Raw genomic sequence first — 18,654 nt, forward strand, 5'->3', positions numbered from 1 at the left:
CCATAATTTATGTCAATACCTTTTGTCTCTATTTCATTTTTAAAATATTTTGTCTAATTTATCTTCTAGTTCACCAATTCCCCTTTCAGCTGTGTTTGCTCTGTTGTTAAAACCATCAATCAAGTTTTTAATTTCAGTTATGATATCATTTTGGTTCTAGCAATTTCATCTCGACCTTTTTCAAATCTGCTATGTAATTTTTTCCTACAGATATTTCAAATTTATCTTTCATTTTATTAAATAGTAAGCATAGTTATTTTATTACCTATTTGATAACCTTCTAAATTCAAATATTAAATATTTATGGCTCTATTTCTGTTATCTCTTGTTTCTTTTGGTTCTTGCTCACATTGTCTTCTTTCTCTAAGTGCCTGTGTAAGTTGAACTATATATGTGCTGGGAACAGTACTTGAAAACCTATTTATAGGGGGTCACCTGGGTGGCTCAGTTGGTTAAGCATCTGCCTTTGGTGCAGATCATGATTCCAGGGGCCTGGGATTGAGCCCAGCATCTGGCTCCCTGCTCAGCAGAGAGCCTGCTTCTCCCTCTCCCTCTGCTGTTCCCCGTGCTTGTGCTCTCTCTCTCTCTCGCAAATAAATAAATAAAATCTTTAAAAAGAAAGAAAGAAAAAAACCTATTTCTAAGAAAAATTTGAAACCTAATAGAAATTTACCTTCTTACAGAGAGGTCTGTGTTTCCGCTAGACATCTAGGGAAACCTATCAGTCTGAAATCATCTTAATTTAAGTTCAAAGTTTGAAGTTTCCACGAGAGGACTTGTCTACTTCAAGTACATTCTTACCCTCAGCATCTAGCTCTTTTGTGTCTCACTCTGGTGCCAGGAAGAACTCCTATTCAACTTCCCACTTAGTGCAATCACTGGGCTATTGCTGTGCTCTTCACTCAGTAAGGACATCAAAATACAAGTCCCAGTTCTCAGGACTGGCCAATGCTCACTAAGCAAGAACACCTTCTAATGATCATTAACCTTTCTCAGTTCTTCCTTTGTTCTTAATTTTGGCCTTCTTATTCTCTTTTCAGTATTTGCTTTTAAGAAAGGCTTCTAGGGGCCCTGGGTGGCTCAGTCATTAAGCGTCTGCCTTTGGCTCAGGTCGTGATCCCAGAGTCCTGGGATGGAGCCCCGCATCGGGCTCCCTGCTAAGCGGGAAGCCTGCTTCTCCCTCTCCCACTCCCCCTGCTTGTGTTCCCTCTCTCACTGTCTCTCTTGCTGTGTCAAATAAATAAATAAAATCTTTTTTTTTTTAAGAAAAGCTTCTAGATTTTTCTTCCAGAATTTTTAGTAGTTTTCTATAAGAGAATTGGTCAATTACCAGAATCCAGAGTTCTATTCCTTTCTTCCTGAGTCATTTTTTGCTGTTATTTAGGGAAATTGCTCATTTCAAAATGTCCAAACTTATTGGCATAAGGTTGCTCGTAGGGTTCTCTTTTTATCTTTTTGGTCCTTATCTAAGGCTAAGACTCCGTTTTTCATTTCTAATTGTTTTTATTTTTTTTTATTTTTTCTTTTAAGATTTATTTTGACAGGGAGTGAGAGACAGTGAGAGAGGGAACACAAGCAGGAGGAGTGGGAGAGGGAGAGGCAGGCTTCCCACTGAGCAGGGAGCCCAATGCGGGGCTCGATCCCAGGACCCTGGGATCATGACCTGAGCCAAAGGCAGACCCTTAACAACTGAGCCACCCAGGTGCCCCTCTAATTGTTTTTATTTAAGCTTCATCTCTTGTTTTCCTTGGTCAGATTCATACAAGGGTTGTCTACTTTATTATTCTTTTTAAAAATCAGTAGAATCCTCTGTATTTTCTTTGTGTTTTCTATTTCATTAATTTCTGTCTTTAACATGTGTTTTTTCTATTTTCTTGGACTTTCTTCTGCTTTTCTTTCTCTAACTTCTTAAGTTGGATATTTAGCTCATGAATTTTCAGGTTTTCTTCTTTAAAGCAAATAAAAATCATATTAATTATATTAATCTCTACTAATTTTTATCTGCTTTACCTATTAATAACTCAGAGATTTATTGGCATATCTACTCTGATATAAACTGGTCAAATTTTAAACTTTTATCTACTAATTTTTACTTTTATTTTGCTGATATCAATATAGCTACTAGTTTTTTATGATTAGTATTTTCCTGGAATTTTTTTAATTTAAATTCAATTAGCCAACATATAGTACATCATTAGTTTCCGATATAGAGTTCAGTAATTCATCAGTTGTGTATAACACCTAGTGCTCATCACATCATGTACCCTCCTAATGCCCATCACCCAATTACCCCATCCCCCCGCTCTGGAATCTTTTTCATTTTTCATTTTCATAATTTTTACTCTTTAAATATAAAAACATCTTTGGAGATCTTATATTTTCTTTTTGTTTATTTTTTTTAATCCACTGGAACAAACTCTGTTTTTGAACTCAACATATTTATACACAGAATATAGTTGAATTATTTTTAATCTACTGTTATATTTTTCTGGCATTTTTTACATCTGAGTTTAACCTATTTACGTGTGTTATGGTTAGTAGAAATTTATAACTTATTTCCACTATCTTTATGCTTTCTTTTTGTTTCACTTTTTCTTTTTTTTTTAAGATTTTATTTTTTTATTTGAGAGAGAGAGTATGTGAGAGAGCGAGCACAAGCAGGGGGAGCTGCAGAGGGAGCCCAATGCTGGGCCCCATCTCAGGACCCTGAGATCATGACCTGAGCTGAAAGCAGAAGCTTAACGGACAAGCTTAATGGACAGAGCCCCCCAGGCTCCCCATTCCACTTTTTCTATGTCTTTTTTCTCTCTTAACTTTCTTTAAACTTGTTTAATTGTCTATTTGTTTTATTATTTAATTTTTGTCTTCTAAATGGGAATTTATACACTCTATTTTTTATTCTCTTTATAAAATAGCAGTCTTTTATTAATCTTATTTAACAACCCAACCAGATCTAAAACCGATCATACTGTAACTTCTTTCAAACAATACAAATCTAAGGATACTTTCCCCACATCAACCACCACCCTGCTCCCCCCAATTTAAGGAGTTGTTAAGTGTGCAGGATAAAATTTCTAGAGTAAAAATTAAGTAGATAACTTTCCCACCACGAAAGGGCGAGATGCATTTTCTAACTAATTTTATGTATTTCAAAACAATGCTATTTATCTTAGTTGTGAATTGAATTATGGATTAAATGACCAAATGAACTTTTGTTTCAAGTAGGTGGCCTAAGAATACAAACATCTCTAGCTTTTCAAGATTCAATTCTGTTAACAGAAGAAATATAAACATAAAATGTAACCCATAGCGCACAAAAAATGACTCTGAGGTGCCACCAGAATACCAGAACAGAGGAGAGTTTCTGAATCATATAAAGTAGGTGTCACATGATAGTGTTAAATCTGAGATGGGGGATGAGATGGCAGGAGGGGGGAACAGAAGAAAGTCCATTTGTGTGTGTATGTTTGTGTTGTCTGAATTTCTACAAAGGAAACGTATTCGTGTGTTATTTGTGTAGAAAAAAAGGTTACATAGTTATTTATAAATAAACTATATGGATAGAGATTTGATGATAAAACCTAACAGAGCTGAGGATCTTTGAAACTCATACATTTGACAAATGTCATAAGAACTCTTCCAAAAGGGGGCTAAAATTGGAGACAGTGGAGCTCTTTAATCCATGTGGAATGTATTTTTATTATGAAATAAAGATCTGACTGTATATATACTTTTTTCAGGGGATAGCCAACTGTCTTCCATTTATTAATTGATTACCCTTTTTCAACAGAATTGAAATGCACCTTTATCATTTAATAGGTTCCTTTAAATACATGGATCTCTGTTTTCTGTTCTTTTCCACTCATTTTCTGTCCATCCCTGCCCCAGTTCTATACTATATTAATTATTGTTGCTTTTTAATGTGTTTTTAGATCTGTCAGTTTAGTATATATATATATATATATATATATATTTTGCAACGCTATCTATGTCATGCTCTTGTATTTTCTTTTTCAGATGAAATTTAGAATTTGATGAATTTTATTAAAAATTATCATTAGCTATTGATAGGGATATGTTACATTTATAGATACATTTGAGGAGGATCAACTTCTTTAAACTGTTGAGCCTTTCCATCTTATTTCTTCCATCTTCTGTCTCTGCTTCTCTTCCTATGTCAGCTTTGTTAACTGGTAGCGAACATCGTCTTCCTTCTTACAGAATAAGATATGTGAGTCCGTTGCCCTCAGTCCACACCTTCCCAGTTTTACTACTAGAAAAGGAAAATGTTCTTTTTCCCAGCTGCACCTCAGTAAATCCTGGAGTAGGACACTCTTTGGCCTGGCTTAGTCACATACCCTTTCTTTACCTCACCAATCACAGGAGCCAGGCAAGTGGGGTGGTGAGTCCAATCAGGAGAGGTAAACTGCACAGTCTTTTGAGCAGAGACAGTATAATATAAAGAATTTTTAACTATAGCAGGAAATTGGAGTATGAAGTGGTTAGCTAGCGTTAAACAAAGAAAACTGGAAAGAATATAGAAACCGCGTATTTAAGAAGCAGGCACTACTCTTGCGGCTGAGATGGAGTGCCAAGGAACAGCCTTGTGCACACACCGCCCCACGTGCCCCGATACCGCTGAGCTCCAGACCTTGGTGGAGAGGGCATGGCCATGACTCACTGAAATTTACTATGATACTTCGCAGACAGAATTCACAGGAAATCCCCCCTCTAACTCTGGGGGTAGCAGGTCACAGGGAGATGGCTCTCCTACAAAGGCTCACGCTAGGGAGCAGGTTTTGGGGGTGAGCTGCAGGAGGGGAAGCTACATGTGTTGTTGGAGGCCAACACTAGAGAAGCTGCTGACTCTGTAGGAGCCCACATGCACAAACAGGAGACCGCCTGACTGCGGAGCTTCCAGAGGCACCTCTCTACAACAAAGCGATGCTGTATTTCCATGTAATCAGACACTGCTATCCTTCTTAGAAGTGAAATTCTCATCTTTTCCCCAAATGAGGAGACACAGAGTCTTCAGACTCATTGTATCCATTGCTGGCTATATTAATCCTCAAATTCAGTCACCGTTCCACTGAATATTCTGTTACTTAAAGACGATTTTGTAGGGGTGCCTGGGTGGCTCAGTCGATTAAGCGTCTGCCTTTGGCTCAGGTCATGATCCCAGGTTCCTGGGATAGAGCCAGCCCCGTATCCTGGGATTGAGCCCACCTCAGGCTCCCTGCTTAGTGGGGAGCCTGCTTTCCCCTCTGCCCCTCCCCCTGCTTGTGCGTCTCTCTTTTTCCCTCTCTCTCTCTCTCTGTATCAAATAAATAAATAAAATCTTTAAAAAAATAAATAATTTTAAAAAGAACAGTTATAAAGTTAACTTCTATAGTGAGTTGCATTATGGCCTCAGAAGATATGTCTAAGTTCTGGTGCCCAGTACCTGTGAATGTGCCCTTGTTTGGAAATAAGGTCTTTGCAGAGGTAATTAAATTAAGGATCTTGAGATGAGGTCATCCTGGATTTATGGTGGGCCCTAAATCCAATGCCTGGTATCCTTATAAGAGTGAGAAGAGGGGAATTTGAGACACAGACATATACAGAGAAGACAATATGAAGATGGAAGCAGAGATTGGAGTGATGCATTCACAGGCCGAGTGCCAAATGTTACCAGGATGCCACCAGAAACTAGGAGAAAGACATGGAACACGTTCTCCCTTAGAGCCTCCAAAAGAAATCAACACTGCCAACACCTTAATTTTGGAATTCTGTCTTCCAGAACTGTAAGAGAACAAATTTCTGTTGTTTTAAGCCATCAGATTTGTGGCAGACCTAGGAAACTAATACACCTTCCAACAACTTGAATGTGAAGTAGAAATAGGAAGGAGATAAAGGAAGAAAATAATTGGTAAATACAAATAAACACATAGATATAATAAGCCAAGAGAAAACATGCAAAGATACGGCAGTCCTCATTTCTGTAATTGTTCACAAGGTCATGATTAGTATCTACAGCTTTCATCTTCCTCAACCCATCTTGTATTTCTCCTACAATCAGCTGGAACCTCAGCTGGTTGGGATTATTGGCTTCAAATTCCAAATCTTCAATTCCAAAAGATCTGAGTCCTCAAACACCCTGCCGTTTATTTTTGGTTGCCATAAATTTTCATTAACCTTCATATTAGACGTAATATTAAGTACTAAGAGGATCCCCAAAGAATCTTCTGGGTTCTAGACTGTCTTTCTTATCTCCACTGTGTGTAAGTAAGCCAATTTCCCAAACAGTGTCACTCTTTAAATATATCATTTCAAGGGTGCCTGGGTGGCTCAGTCGGTGAGCATCCAACTCTTGATCTCAGCTCAGGTCTTGATCTCAGGGTCATGAGTTTGGGCCCCGCACTGGGTGGAGCCTACATTTAAAAAAAAAAAAAAAAGTATATCATTTCACTAAATGTTTACAGCTTTGGGTAGGGATTTTATTTCTTCCTAATTTAGTTAAATGTAAGAGAGAGTTCAAAATTGCTCTAATTTGTGTGTGACTTTTCTGTATACTTTATTTATATAAATAAATGTCTTAATGGTTTCTTTATACATTTATATGATATTTATGCAGTAAATGTTTGGTAGTAAAAAAAAAATCACTCCAGCCGGTAAATTACCTCCTGTTGTTTTTTTTGTTGTTGTTGTTGTTTTTTTTTTGGTTGCAGGGGCATATGGAACCCCAAACGGCCAGGTGGTAGTCTCATCCTCCGATTTAGCGGAACCACTGATGCGTCTCATGAAAGAAGCATTCTCCCCTTGGGGACTAAATTCTCTACACCAGCAGCAAAGTTTCCAGATAAGGGAAGAAAAATTCTGAGTGGTTTATTAGGTGAAATTGTGAGAAGAGTCACTCCTACTGCCATACCTTGATTCAAATTTATTCTGGCTATGTAAGAGAGGGTACCATGTAATGGTCTCCAATTCAAAATATATCCTGAAAGACAGAATGTCATTTTTCCAGGGTGTTGGCTCCCAAGAAGGCTACAGCTGAGTCTTCAGTAAGTCATTTCACTGTTCAGTTAAGCCAGCTGCTTCCAAGTGATGGCCAATGTGGTAAGATCTGTTAATTTCATAGACATGGCCCCATTGCTGCACTTCCTTTGCTGTGAAATGAATTCCCTGATTAGATGCAGTGTTGTGTGGGATGCACTGCAGGCAGATAAACCATTTGGCGAGTTCACAGATAGTGTTGCTGGCAGAAACATTAAAGGAGTAAAGGCAAATCCATTTTTCAGAATATGTGATTATCCCAATAAGGATGAATCTTTGCCCCCTCAGTGATGGAAGAGGTCCAGTATAATCAATTTGCCATGAGACAGCTGGGTCATACCCTGGAAAAGGGGGCCATATCAAGAACTCAGTGTTGTTTTCTGCTCTTGGCAAATTAGGCACTTAACAGTAGTACCAAGATAAGCCTTGGTTAAGGAGACGTCCAGATTGTTGAGCACATGCATAGCCTGCATCCTTACTAGGATGGCCATTTGTTCAAGGGCCCATTGAGCAAGCCCTGGATGGCTGGGTAAGAGGCTGGCTGACATCCACAGATAGTGCCATTTTGTCCACCTGATTATTAGCAGTCTCCTCTGCAATGGATACCTTTACTGTGCATCGAAATAGGACACAGATATCATCACAGTTTGTGCCCACTTAGAGAAATTCATCTATATATCTCTTCCCCACACTTCCTTGTCACCAATCTTCCAATCTTATTCCTTACAAATCCCTGTACGTCTAGAAAAACCATTAGCAATTGCCCATTCTGGTCACCCCTCACCCTAGACATGGTGCACAAACAAATATACTATTCTAATTATGCCCCCTTGGAAGATTTTCCTTTACCACTGACTGTCCTTCAGACCCCTGAGTGGCCATAGGGGAGCCACCTGTGCTGTAGGAAGTAGATTCTAGGGAAGCCTTCCATGCTTCCGGAGCCTGTCAGGGAGGTACACTGGAAGCAGGAAGCAAAGCCCTTTCCTGCTTCAACGTCTCTCCAGCCTTTTCTACTGATAAAACTTAACATTCTGATAGCTAGCAAACAAGAATATTTAAAGGATTAAGATCCATCTTCACAGAGTAGACATAAAGTGAATTTGGAACTGGGAGCAATAACTCAATTTCAATACAGTTGCCCCAGCTTAGCTCAGAAACCTGCCTCTCTGCCAATCATTATCACTACTGCAACTCCCATTTGGATGCACATTGGATTGGAGGAAGGTAAAGAGGAAACATAGCTCCCCAAATAAGAGGTAAGAGTACTCTTCCTAAAGGAAGAGAGGTGTTCTGGGCTGACAAAATGATAAATGTTTCCTACATGATATCCTTTGACTGTTCAGTGCACGTATGTGTACACACAAACACACACACACACACACTGGTTTTTACAGATCTATAGTTTCTCTTAACATAAAGCAACTATACCTTATGCAATTGAAAATGTGCTTAATCCCTATGCAGTGGGAGGCGAAAACTCAAAGTCACATCCAGCCCAAATTTGGGATCTTTGAGTGTAGTCAATCTTGATAAGGTCCTGATCTAGCTAAATGATAAATAATGCATTTTCCCCCAATGCACAAATATATAATAGAGGAGGTGGGGAACAGGATAACAAAAACTAATGAGAAAGGGCAAAAAGGAGACTCACTGTGCAATGGTTGAGCATATACCATATCCTGTTGGACAAGAATAAGGGTAAGAAGGCTTCTCTTCTCCAGCAGAGAATTGAGATCTTTGGTCAGCCACTCAAAGTGTCAAGGTTTCCTTTATCTATTATCCTCAAAGACCCTGCCTCGGAGAAGTAGTGAGAAGGAATTTCCTGGGACCGCTCTGGTAACTGAATTCATCTTCCTGCTGATACCGAGACTGGGATGTTGTCTTTGACAAGCACACCGGTAGAGGCCTTTTGCAAGGACGAAGGCTTTCTGGCAATCCCTTAAAATTTACTTGGCTGTCAGTCAATGTCATTTTGGGGGAAATCCATTAGGTTGTTATCAGAAATCTCATTGAGATAGTAATCTTTGAATAGGGACTTTGCCCTTCTTGTTTCTATCTCTTGGAAACTGGCCTAGTAACTCTGCCAATCACCTTGCATCTTAGTTCATTGTCTTTGCCACAAACTCTACCTGATGATAGGGAGAGAAACAGGCGGGATTGTAAAGCCAGGTTACAGCTTCAGACTCTGTCCCCTAATTTGTGCACCATTCAACTGGTATAATGGGAGAAATTACCTTTTTCAATTGGTAAGGGGGCGCAGGAGAAGATATTTGAGAAGAGTCCTGAGGAATGAGACATCCCTGACTCCATTGCTCTGCTGGGTCTCTGCATTCCTGGTTAGTGTATGAACCTTATGGGGGGCAGAAAATTTAGTTGTTTCAATTGGCAGCGTAGATATTATCTGATCATGATCAATATAGGATAACTAAACCACTGGCAGAAAGGACTCCTCTTAACAGCTATATCAGTAGCACCCTCCCATTGCCCGTCTCTTTCAGAATGGCTCTACTGAACCAGTTTGTCTCTCTCATAGCACTAAGGAAGCGATAAGTAGCCAATATATTCCAATAGCTTGATTTTTTTTAACCAAGTTCATAAAGCTAGAAGCCTTAGTAGGCATAGCTATCTGTTGTGAAGAATCGCTGTTTGGTTGTTTTTAGTTAGCAACCCACTGCAGGCACATGCTTTCATAAATATAAAGCTGCATGCTTGGATTCCATATTAATGTCAAATTACTAGAAGTTTTGAAATGCTCCTCTCAATTTCTATACTTATTTCATTGCTGATTTCACTGCAGTTTGCAAACTGGCTTTGGTCCATACACCACATTTTAAGTAGTACTGATCTAACAGATAAATCTCACTATTTTCCCAGCCTCGATATCAGTTTATGTGTAAATGGGGAGTCTTGGTTTGGAACATATACTGTATATTCTAACCTTACCTGGCACCTGAATAATGAATAATATTATAATCTTACCTGGCACCTAAATAATGGAGCATATTCTAAGACCAAGGAAGCTCACAGACTTTATCTCATTGTCTTACTTCTTTCATCATGAAGTGAATTCCTTGGGCTGAGGAATGGTGTATGGGCTAATGTGATAGTGTAGACATTCAATAGGTCTATGGAGAGTGATGCTTGCAGAAAAATCAAAATCCATTTCCAGAATGTGGAACTGTTGTAGTGAGACAAATCGTTGACAAAAATCGTATGACAAAAGGGATTCCAAAACGATTGACATGCTTTATACCAGGTATCTTGCTAGTCCGCTGAAAGAAAGTTGCCTCATGAAGACCTTAAAATTGGTCACAAGTGCAGGAAAATTGACTTTTCAGCAGTGACACTAATTACTGGATTAGGGCCTTTCCCTTGATATTCCCTTGGTAAATCAGACCATGTTATGCTACAGCTTAAAACACTTCACTTCCCCTAGCACTTGGAAGAAAATCCAATCTCCTTTCTATGTCTACAAGGCTTGAGGTGTAAGGCCTTAGTCTCTCTCCAATTTCATCTCATGTCATTCTTTCCCTCGATTTGATCAGGATGCCCCATCCACTCTAATGCTCTAGCATAGCAAACTCTTAGCATCTTGTTCCGTCTGCCAGTAACACTCTATGAACATCCCTTCCACTCCCATCCCTTTCAGTTAACAGCTGATGTTACCTCCTAAAAGTCATCTCCCCACTAACATGCAGACATCTTTCCAATCAAACTTCTTGTTTATTTTCTTCACTTACACCTAACACAAGCTACAATTATTTAATATTATTTGAAAATGTTAGTACAGAAATTGAAACAAGGAAATTCCATAAATCTACAGGGCTTTTAAATGCTCAGATATTTTTCTGAACAGAGCGGGAAGCAAAAGATCAAGAGGCATTCCTGGACACCCAATAAATAATAAAATACCCAAATGGTTGCATACTCCCAAATCCTCTGAAGTCAGCTCTCATCTTTTCTCCCAAAAGGACAGTGGCTTTATCATTTTTCATCCAGGAGTCACACCAATCAGAGGCCAGGTACCCATGATTCTGCCTTGTTGCCTTTTATTAAATCAGAGCTGTCCATTGGCCTCATCCAGGGTCAGAGGCTTCTGACTACAGCAACTGAGCTCGGGAACAGAGGCCCGTGCCTGCCTGAGAGTAGGGCTCCGGGGGCGTCTCAGGGTTCTGCACTGCCTGGCGCTCCCCAGGCCGTTACTCGAGTCTCGCTCCTGCCGGTAGCGTCTCTCAGGCCACCCCCCGAGGGCTCATCGGGCCCCAGCGCGGCCGTTCAAACTGGCGAGTGTGCGCCTCCCGGGGTCCCCGGATCATTCCAGGGCTACTTGAGCGCAGAGTCGTGGAAGGGTCTCAGTCCCCAGGCGCCCAGCTTGCGAGTGAGCGCCCTCCTACGCCCGTTGGCCTGAGCCACCGCTCTGCCCGGCGCCCCAGCCCTAGCCCAGCAGCCCTCTTCCCCCGTCCATCCTTCCTGGATCTGGCTACACCGCGAAAAAGCCACTGAAGTGCTTGGGCTCCAAAGCGGAGCCCTGGCCACAAACCCAAGTTGAGTAAGGAATAGCGAAGGGAGAGGCGACAGAAGTATGACCTAATCTCCCTGTCCTATCTTTCTATCTATCCATCCATCCATCCATCCATCCGTCCGTCCGCTATCATCCCCTGCCGCTGTATTTTAGGACTAGAATTAGAATTCCTTAATGAAAGCTTTATCGCGTCGTAAATTAACGCGTTTAACTGAAAAAGCGAAAGAGGACTTTTTCAGGCAGAAAATGTCTTAGAAAATAAATTTAGTTGTTGAGAACTAGTTTTGCTAATTAAACGGTGGACCTTTAAGTTGAATGAGCTAACGAGAAGGTTCTATGGTTTTGACAAAAAAATTTAAAGTCCTTTTATATTACACTGTATGCCAGGAATTACGTACTTAAGTTTAGATATCAGCTAAAAATGTATAAAGGTCACGCAGTTTTTTTCGAAATCTTTTTAGACGGTCCTCAAGCAAAATACGTCCAGCCCAATTACAGTCCCTGCCCCCAAAACCCGGACGTCGCCAAGCCCAGGAGCGGGAGGGGCCTGCCTCGCGGGACGAGGAAGGAGGAAGGGAAAGTGGGGAAAGGGGCGGGGGGAAAGTGACGGGAGCAGTGAGAGCCGGAAATGACTGGCTAGCGAGGAACCCGGGGGCACCCTGTCCGGCGGCGCTCTAGCCTCCGCGCTCTGTCTCTATGCTCCCCCCGCGCCTGGTCTATTTATTGTCGCGGGGAAGAAGCGGCCGCCCAGTACCCGGAACAACAAAGCACGAAAGACGGAGCCCGAGCCTCGGGGGCTCCTAGCAACGGGCCGGGGCGGGAGTTCCATGGAGACTGGGGAGCGCGCCCGCCTCATCATCATCCTTGTCCTCCAGCTTATCCTTCGCGTCCGACGTAACCGGCAGCACTGCTGCCGCCGCGTTCTCTGCCGCCGCCCCCTCTTCCCACGGTAACCCCGTAGGCGACCCTGGGCGGTGGGGAGCGCGGGCGACTGGGCGGCCTGAGTGCCGGGGGTGGTGTGTGAGAGCCGGGCCGTGCTGTGGGTGGGAGGTGTGGGGGCGGACGACCCGAGGAGAGGAACTAAGGTGGGAGCAATTGGTCCGGGGGCCGAGGGAGGGTCCACTTCTTAGGAGGACAGGGTGATATTTGGGGAGCTCATCAGGGATAACGGCGTGGGGGCGGGGCGTCCCTGCCTGTGAGCGTTATCGAGCAGGGTGTAGCATAAGAAAAGAGGTATTTTATTTTTCGTGTTAGCCACCCCTAGGAAAGACAGGAGAAGGGTGATTCCCCATCCGTCTCTGTGAAGCTCTCACCCAGAGAAAGAAGGATCCTGCAAAGATGCTAGGGGTCCATTGCTAACCAGAAAACTTCCAGCGGCCTTTGCCGCGGCGGGAAGGCTCCCCAATAGCACCTTCGCGGTTCCTGGTGCTGGCAATGCCAACAGCCCCGCTTTATTATTATTATTGCTATTAACCAAGTTAGGTTTGATGAAGAGTCTGGAACTAAGGAAGATAAAATGAATTGTGGGTTGGGCTAAGCAAGGATAAGAATTGGGATAAGCGCTTAATGATAGCCACTAAGAGCCCTAAAAGTAAATTTAATTGGGAATGACGGTTTTTAAGACGACTTCTGCAGAGATGTGCATCTGCGGGCTCTGTCAGTGTGCTCATTGCAATAAGACTCACTGCAGCCAGTCCACATCTGTGAGCTCTCTGGCTGCATCTGTCACCTGCAGTTCCAAAGCGACACTGGCAGTTAACCAGCGTGGGCTTGTGTATTTAGGGTTAAGAACGGTGCCTTAAAATTGGCTCAAGGAAAAAAAAAAAGAAAAAGGAAACAGGCTTGGTTTGGTTTTTGTGTGAAGAGCCAATTACAGAATCCCTGAGAAAATTGAAAAAGATAAATGTAAGGAAAAGACTTAGCTATTGGAGCATAATCTGCTGTCTGTTAAAGTTTCAGAAAATGGCAGTTCATTCGAATGGAGAAGGGACTTTTATTGATATCTGTTCTGAAGAATTATTCACAATCTGATAACGTCCAGTTACATATTTATCAGCTTATATTACCTTTTTATGCTTTACGTCACTATTTAATGGTTTTATACTTTCCCAAATCATTCCAGGTCAGTAAATGAGGTTTCCCTGTGGCATACTGAAAAGGCTACATATACCTACTAGAGAATATCATTTTTGTGTCCAGTGAGAATAAAGCTCTTTATATAAAATTGAGGATTAAAGATGAAAATAAAACTGATAAGTCAGAGAGGCAATTATGTCAACCACAGCCTCTGTTTGTCTCCGCTTTTTTTTTTTTTTTTTTTTTTTGTTAAGCCTGGCTTGTCTTAAAACAAAATGTGTCATCCTATCCCCAGCCCCCTCTTTTCATACTCTCTGCCATCAAAATCAGAAACTGTAATGATCTGCTACTAAGTGCTCTTGATTGGTTGACTGGTGCCAGAATAGAGTTTTTAACTCAGGCATTTTCATGGAATTGAGATGAATTGAGGTTCAGTGTCTCTTGTTAAAGGAAGTTCACGGATGTGCAAAGAGGTGGGCAGTTTCCTTTAATGGAAGTATATACATTGGGAAACTTAAAATTGCATTTTAGGACTCCTCAGAGGAAAAACACAGTATTGTCACCTTTAGGTGAATGAATCAAGACTGTTGTTTAATCTTTTCATAAAGCTGTTCTTCTGGAAGGATATCCTGGGGGATGACCACACTTGAGGCTGTTGGATGTTGAGTCCCAAGATTTTCATGGTGCCTATGAGACTTAGTGAATTTCCTCAATCTCAGGGTTGCCATCATACTCCCTTCACCTAGACCTATTTGTGTTTACCTCTATCCCTTCTGTGTTAGAGTGGGGGTCAGGCCCTAGCTTCCACCTTTAGTAACAGTCCCAATTTCTGCGTTCCCTGCTCTCTACGACAACATTCCCAGTGTTGGGTGGTGTTTTAGTTCCTCTCCTTATTTAATCATGTCAAAATGATTTTTTGTGCTATTTGTATTATTTGTTTCTTATGGAGTTTTCAACATATGGGGTTGGCCTATACATCTTTTTCATTAATGTTACTTTGTTGTATTTTCCTTCTGTATCCCTCCCCTTTATTTGGAGAATTGGAGTGGTCATGTCACATGTCTGTATTCATTCTATTTGTGCAATACAACAGGCTAGGAGCCTCATGCCAAGACTCAAAAGACTGTATTGAAATAAGGCATGTACGAAATATTGTAACTTTTCAGAGTTAAAGGTGTTTTAGAAGTTCACGTGGCAGTATTATAACTGTAGACATAGTCACTTTTTTAAAGGTAAGAGTATTGTAGATTTTACTGCGTGCTTTTAATTGAACCTAAGATTTTCATAATTCTTATTCTAAAACACTTTTCTTAACATTAGTCTTTTCTGATTATTTTTGCATCTGAATATTTGACTGAAATTAGATTTTGCCAAATTTGAGGGAACAACTGAAGTGATTTCCACAAATTTTTCTTGATGTGGAAAATTTTTGTCTCGAAATTTTTGTGGATGTATGGTAGTTCCCTGTTTATCTGTGGTTTTGCTTCCCATGGTTTCAGTTACCCCTGGTGAACCATGGTCTGGAAGCAAATGATCCTCAGAATGTTAATAGTAGCTTAACACTAGGTCACAGTGCCTACATCGTTCATCTCACTTCATCTCAACACACAGACATTTTATCATCTCACATTATCACAAAAAGAAGGGTGAGTACAGTACATGAAGATATTTTGAGAAAGACCACATTCACGTAACTTTTATTGCAGTATATTGTTATAATTGTTCTGTTTTATTATTGTTGTTAATCTCTTACTGTGCCTAATTTATAAATTAAACTTTGTCATAAGTATGTATGTATAGGGGAAAACGTACTATGTATAGGGTTTGGTATTACATAGTTTCGGCATCCCCTGGGGTTCTTGGAACATATCCCCCACAGATGAAGGGGACCTACTATATACATATATAGAATGTGCAGAATTTGCTCTAAAGTAGAACAAATACATGTGCAATATGCAACTGAATATTTTTAGAGTGTTATTTCCTATGGATGTGGCACATCATTTAAAATAAATATTGTATAATCTAGTTGAGTGGGTGTCAGTGTTGTTTTTAGGTGAAGGATGTCTGTAATATCTGGTGATTGATTTCCTTCTGTTGCATAATCGACTATGTGATGAAATTACTATTGCTTTGAAAAATAAAATTTAAATTGACTTTAGAAGAATTTATAGTAGAGTATTTCCACAGTGTCTCTAACCAAAAATCTGTAGTGCTTTGAAAATATAGCTGTGTTGTGACATTTAAATTAAAAAACAAGGATTTCCTGAAACTTATATTTGTTGCACCTTTTATATGCCTGATGCCACGTCAGGTATGTACAGCTGGATGAAAGGTGTTTCTTTTCAGGTGCTTTTTGTGCACTTGTAGATAGCAGAGAAATGCTGTACATGAATACCAAAACATGACACACAAATGTGGATTTTTTCTTTTTTTAATTTTATTTTATTACGTTATGTTAGTCACCATACATTACATCACAAATGTGAATTTTAAATTCTTTGTTACTTTGGTGCTGTTGGTGTACAGATTTCATCATGCCTGCTAAATTAGAAGTTTCTCGAGGATCGGGACCATGAGTTGCTGTCCTATTGTATATTAACGTCATGCATGTGTGTTCATATTTGAAGATTAACATTTTAATAAAAGGATGTATACATATTTATTCTTCCACTTCAGGGAGTTGTCTGGTAGATGAGGGGAATCTTTCAGATATCTAATTTAATTAGTAATCTAATTCTTGTTGCCTACAATTTCAACTTTTTTATGCTGGCTACAAGTTATAAGCAGCAAAAGTTTCTTGTACATGATTAGGGCCTTTTTTTTTTTTTTAAACCAATTCAGATGATAAAAATAATGATTTACTGCCTTGAGTAGATGCAGTCTTTTCTCTTGTCCCAAGAATACCACCTTGAGCAGTTTCAAAAAGAAAGTATGTGTGTGTTTGAGGTCTTTCCAGGCCACGTATGCAAATTTGACTTTTGTATTGTGATACAGCCTTTTATTAAGTAGGGAGACGGAGTGTGTGTGTGTGTGTGTGTGTGTGTGTGTGTGGTTGTGGAAAAACCAAGATTCCAGAAGTATGTCATTAATGAAAAAGAAACAGGTTGTATCAGAAATTATATTCATCTGGTTTTATCTTGTGACTGGTGATAAAATTCAAGGTTTGGTTTAAGTGGCTTGTTTTGTATGGGAGACATGCTGCTAGGGATCCCATTAAATGTTAAAAAATACAGTAATGTAAATTTTGGGACAGTTCAGATCGGCCTTCATGCAAGAATCAATAATGAAACTGTTTAAAATTTCACCAAAAAAATGCAGCACAAAAGTTTGGCTGGCGACTTTGACCACACAGGATTCATTCATCAGTCAAGAGTATTGCAAATCAGAGTGGATGTTGAGTTTTCTCAGGACATGTGTGGGTGACTTTTAGTATTTTAAGTCGAAAATTTTTTATTGATTAAATAATTCCAAAGAATCAGGTGCTAACCTCCTTTTGCTGATAAATTACAGGTATTTTCATTGTGAGGCAGAACATTTTTGATCAAAATCAGTTATGCTTTCTTGGGATTAGGGTTGATACAACGCTTAAGGGCATGGACTCTGGATACAGGTTGTCTGTGTTCAGCACAGTGGTTTTCTGCTTCTTGGTGATGTGGCCTTGAGCAAGTTATTTCACTGCCTGGATTCCCCAGTTTCCTCAACCACAGTATGGGGTTAATATTAGTACTAGCCTGGGGGGGTTGCTGTGAGAGCTAAGTGTAAAGCACCAGAACAATGCTCAGCATAGTGAGCTGAAAAACTAGTAGCTGATGCTCCTAGCAGCCTTACTAGGCAGCACATTAAAGGTGAACCGGCTGTATGCTTTGTTTCTTCCTTCTGGGGACTTTCTGTTAAAGCATTGGAATTCTTGATTTGCGATCACTGGCTGTTGGATTCATCTCTGCTGTTGGGTTTTGGTGGGAGGGAAGTACTTTGTTTTAATTTTGAATTATCACACAGGCATCTGGTTATCACTTACGGCAGATGGACTAAGTAAAAAGAGACATCTCTGCTTCTTGGAAAAGGAAGGCCAACAAAGCCTGGTCTGGCACCACGTTGCAGCTATTGAAATGCTATTACCCTGTGGACTTGACCGCTTGTTTTGCTGTATGGTGCTTCTGAATAAAAGGAATAGACCCCAATGGTTTCATTTAGCAGAGTTCGTCTTTCTTTAGAGGACACTATTTTTGCTTGTATAACCTGAAATGGTGGTAAACTCGAAACTTGTTGATGTCTTTGTCAAGCCATTTAACTTGAGTTTTCTGTGTCACTATAAATGTTGTACATAGTAGCTTTCTTGTAATTTTAGAAGTAGCTGAAACTGCTGCTCTGCTCCAGTAATTCAGGTGGCTCAAGAGTGACTGCATACGATTGGAAAATTATTTGTTTATGGTAAGGCTGACACCATATACTGAGGCTGACCTAATCAGGGGAATAACTTGTTAATTGTGGCTTTGTTTAGGCTGTTATTGAAATGGTTCGCTTTTTAAAGTTAAGTCCAAATGTTTTAGTTTAGTTATATGGACACTTGAAACTGATGATAGAAAATAAATGTTTCTGCCTTTTCATTTATTCAATGAATTGCAAACTGTTATTTCCCTTTTTGGCTAATATCCAGCTCTTGGTTTTTAGCTGAAATAATATTTTTGTAAAATGTGTATTACAGAAGTTTATATAAAACATACTATTAAAAATATGTTTTGCTTTAATTGTACAGGAGTAGAGTTTTACAACTCTTTCTTCCATGTTGTGCTGTTTTTGTTGGTTTTAATTGGTTTTTATACCTTTCCCCACTAAGAAAATTGGCCAGTATGCTTGTATTTGGAGACGTGGCTTTTGTTTTCCTGTTTAAAGAGAATGAAGTCTAGTAGATATTGCTGATTTAGTTGAGTAATCACTACGTTGGCCAGATTGATTTAGTATTGATAAAGTATTGTTAACATTATTCCCATAGCCATCATGGATTCTGAATCTGAAAAATA

The 18,654-nt window shown here is 40.1% G+C and overlaps 1 protein-coding gene across 2 annotated transcripts in view; it reads left to right on the forward strand.

Annotated features, from left to right (window-relative positions):
* Positions 1–12,240: 12,240 nt before the first annotated feature.
* Positions 12,241–18,654, forward strand: part of TBPL1 (TATA-box binding protein like 1) — a 33,758-nt gene continuing 27,344 nt past the window's right edge. The window contains exon 1 of one of the 2 annotated variants that reach the window (XM_034990704.1): positions 12,241–12,503. The gene's annotated coding sequence lies outside the window, so the exon portion shown is untranslated. Of the gene's footprint in view, positions 12,504–16,536; positions 18,065–18,654 lie in introns of those variants that run through there. The other variant, XM_034990705.1, reaches the window with a different exon arrangement.

The sequence above is a fragment of the Mirounga leonina genome, unplaced genomic scaffold (genome assembly GCF_011800145.1).
Source record: "Mirounga leonina isolate KUSES-001 unplaced genomic scaffold, KU_Mleo_1.0 Mir_53, whole genome shotgun sequence".
Classification (NCBI taxonomy): domain Eukaryota; kingdom Metazoa; phylum Chordata; class Mammalia; order Carnivora; family Phocidae; genus Mirounga; species Mirounga leonina.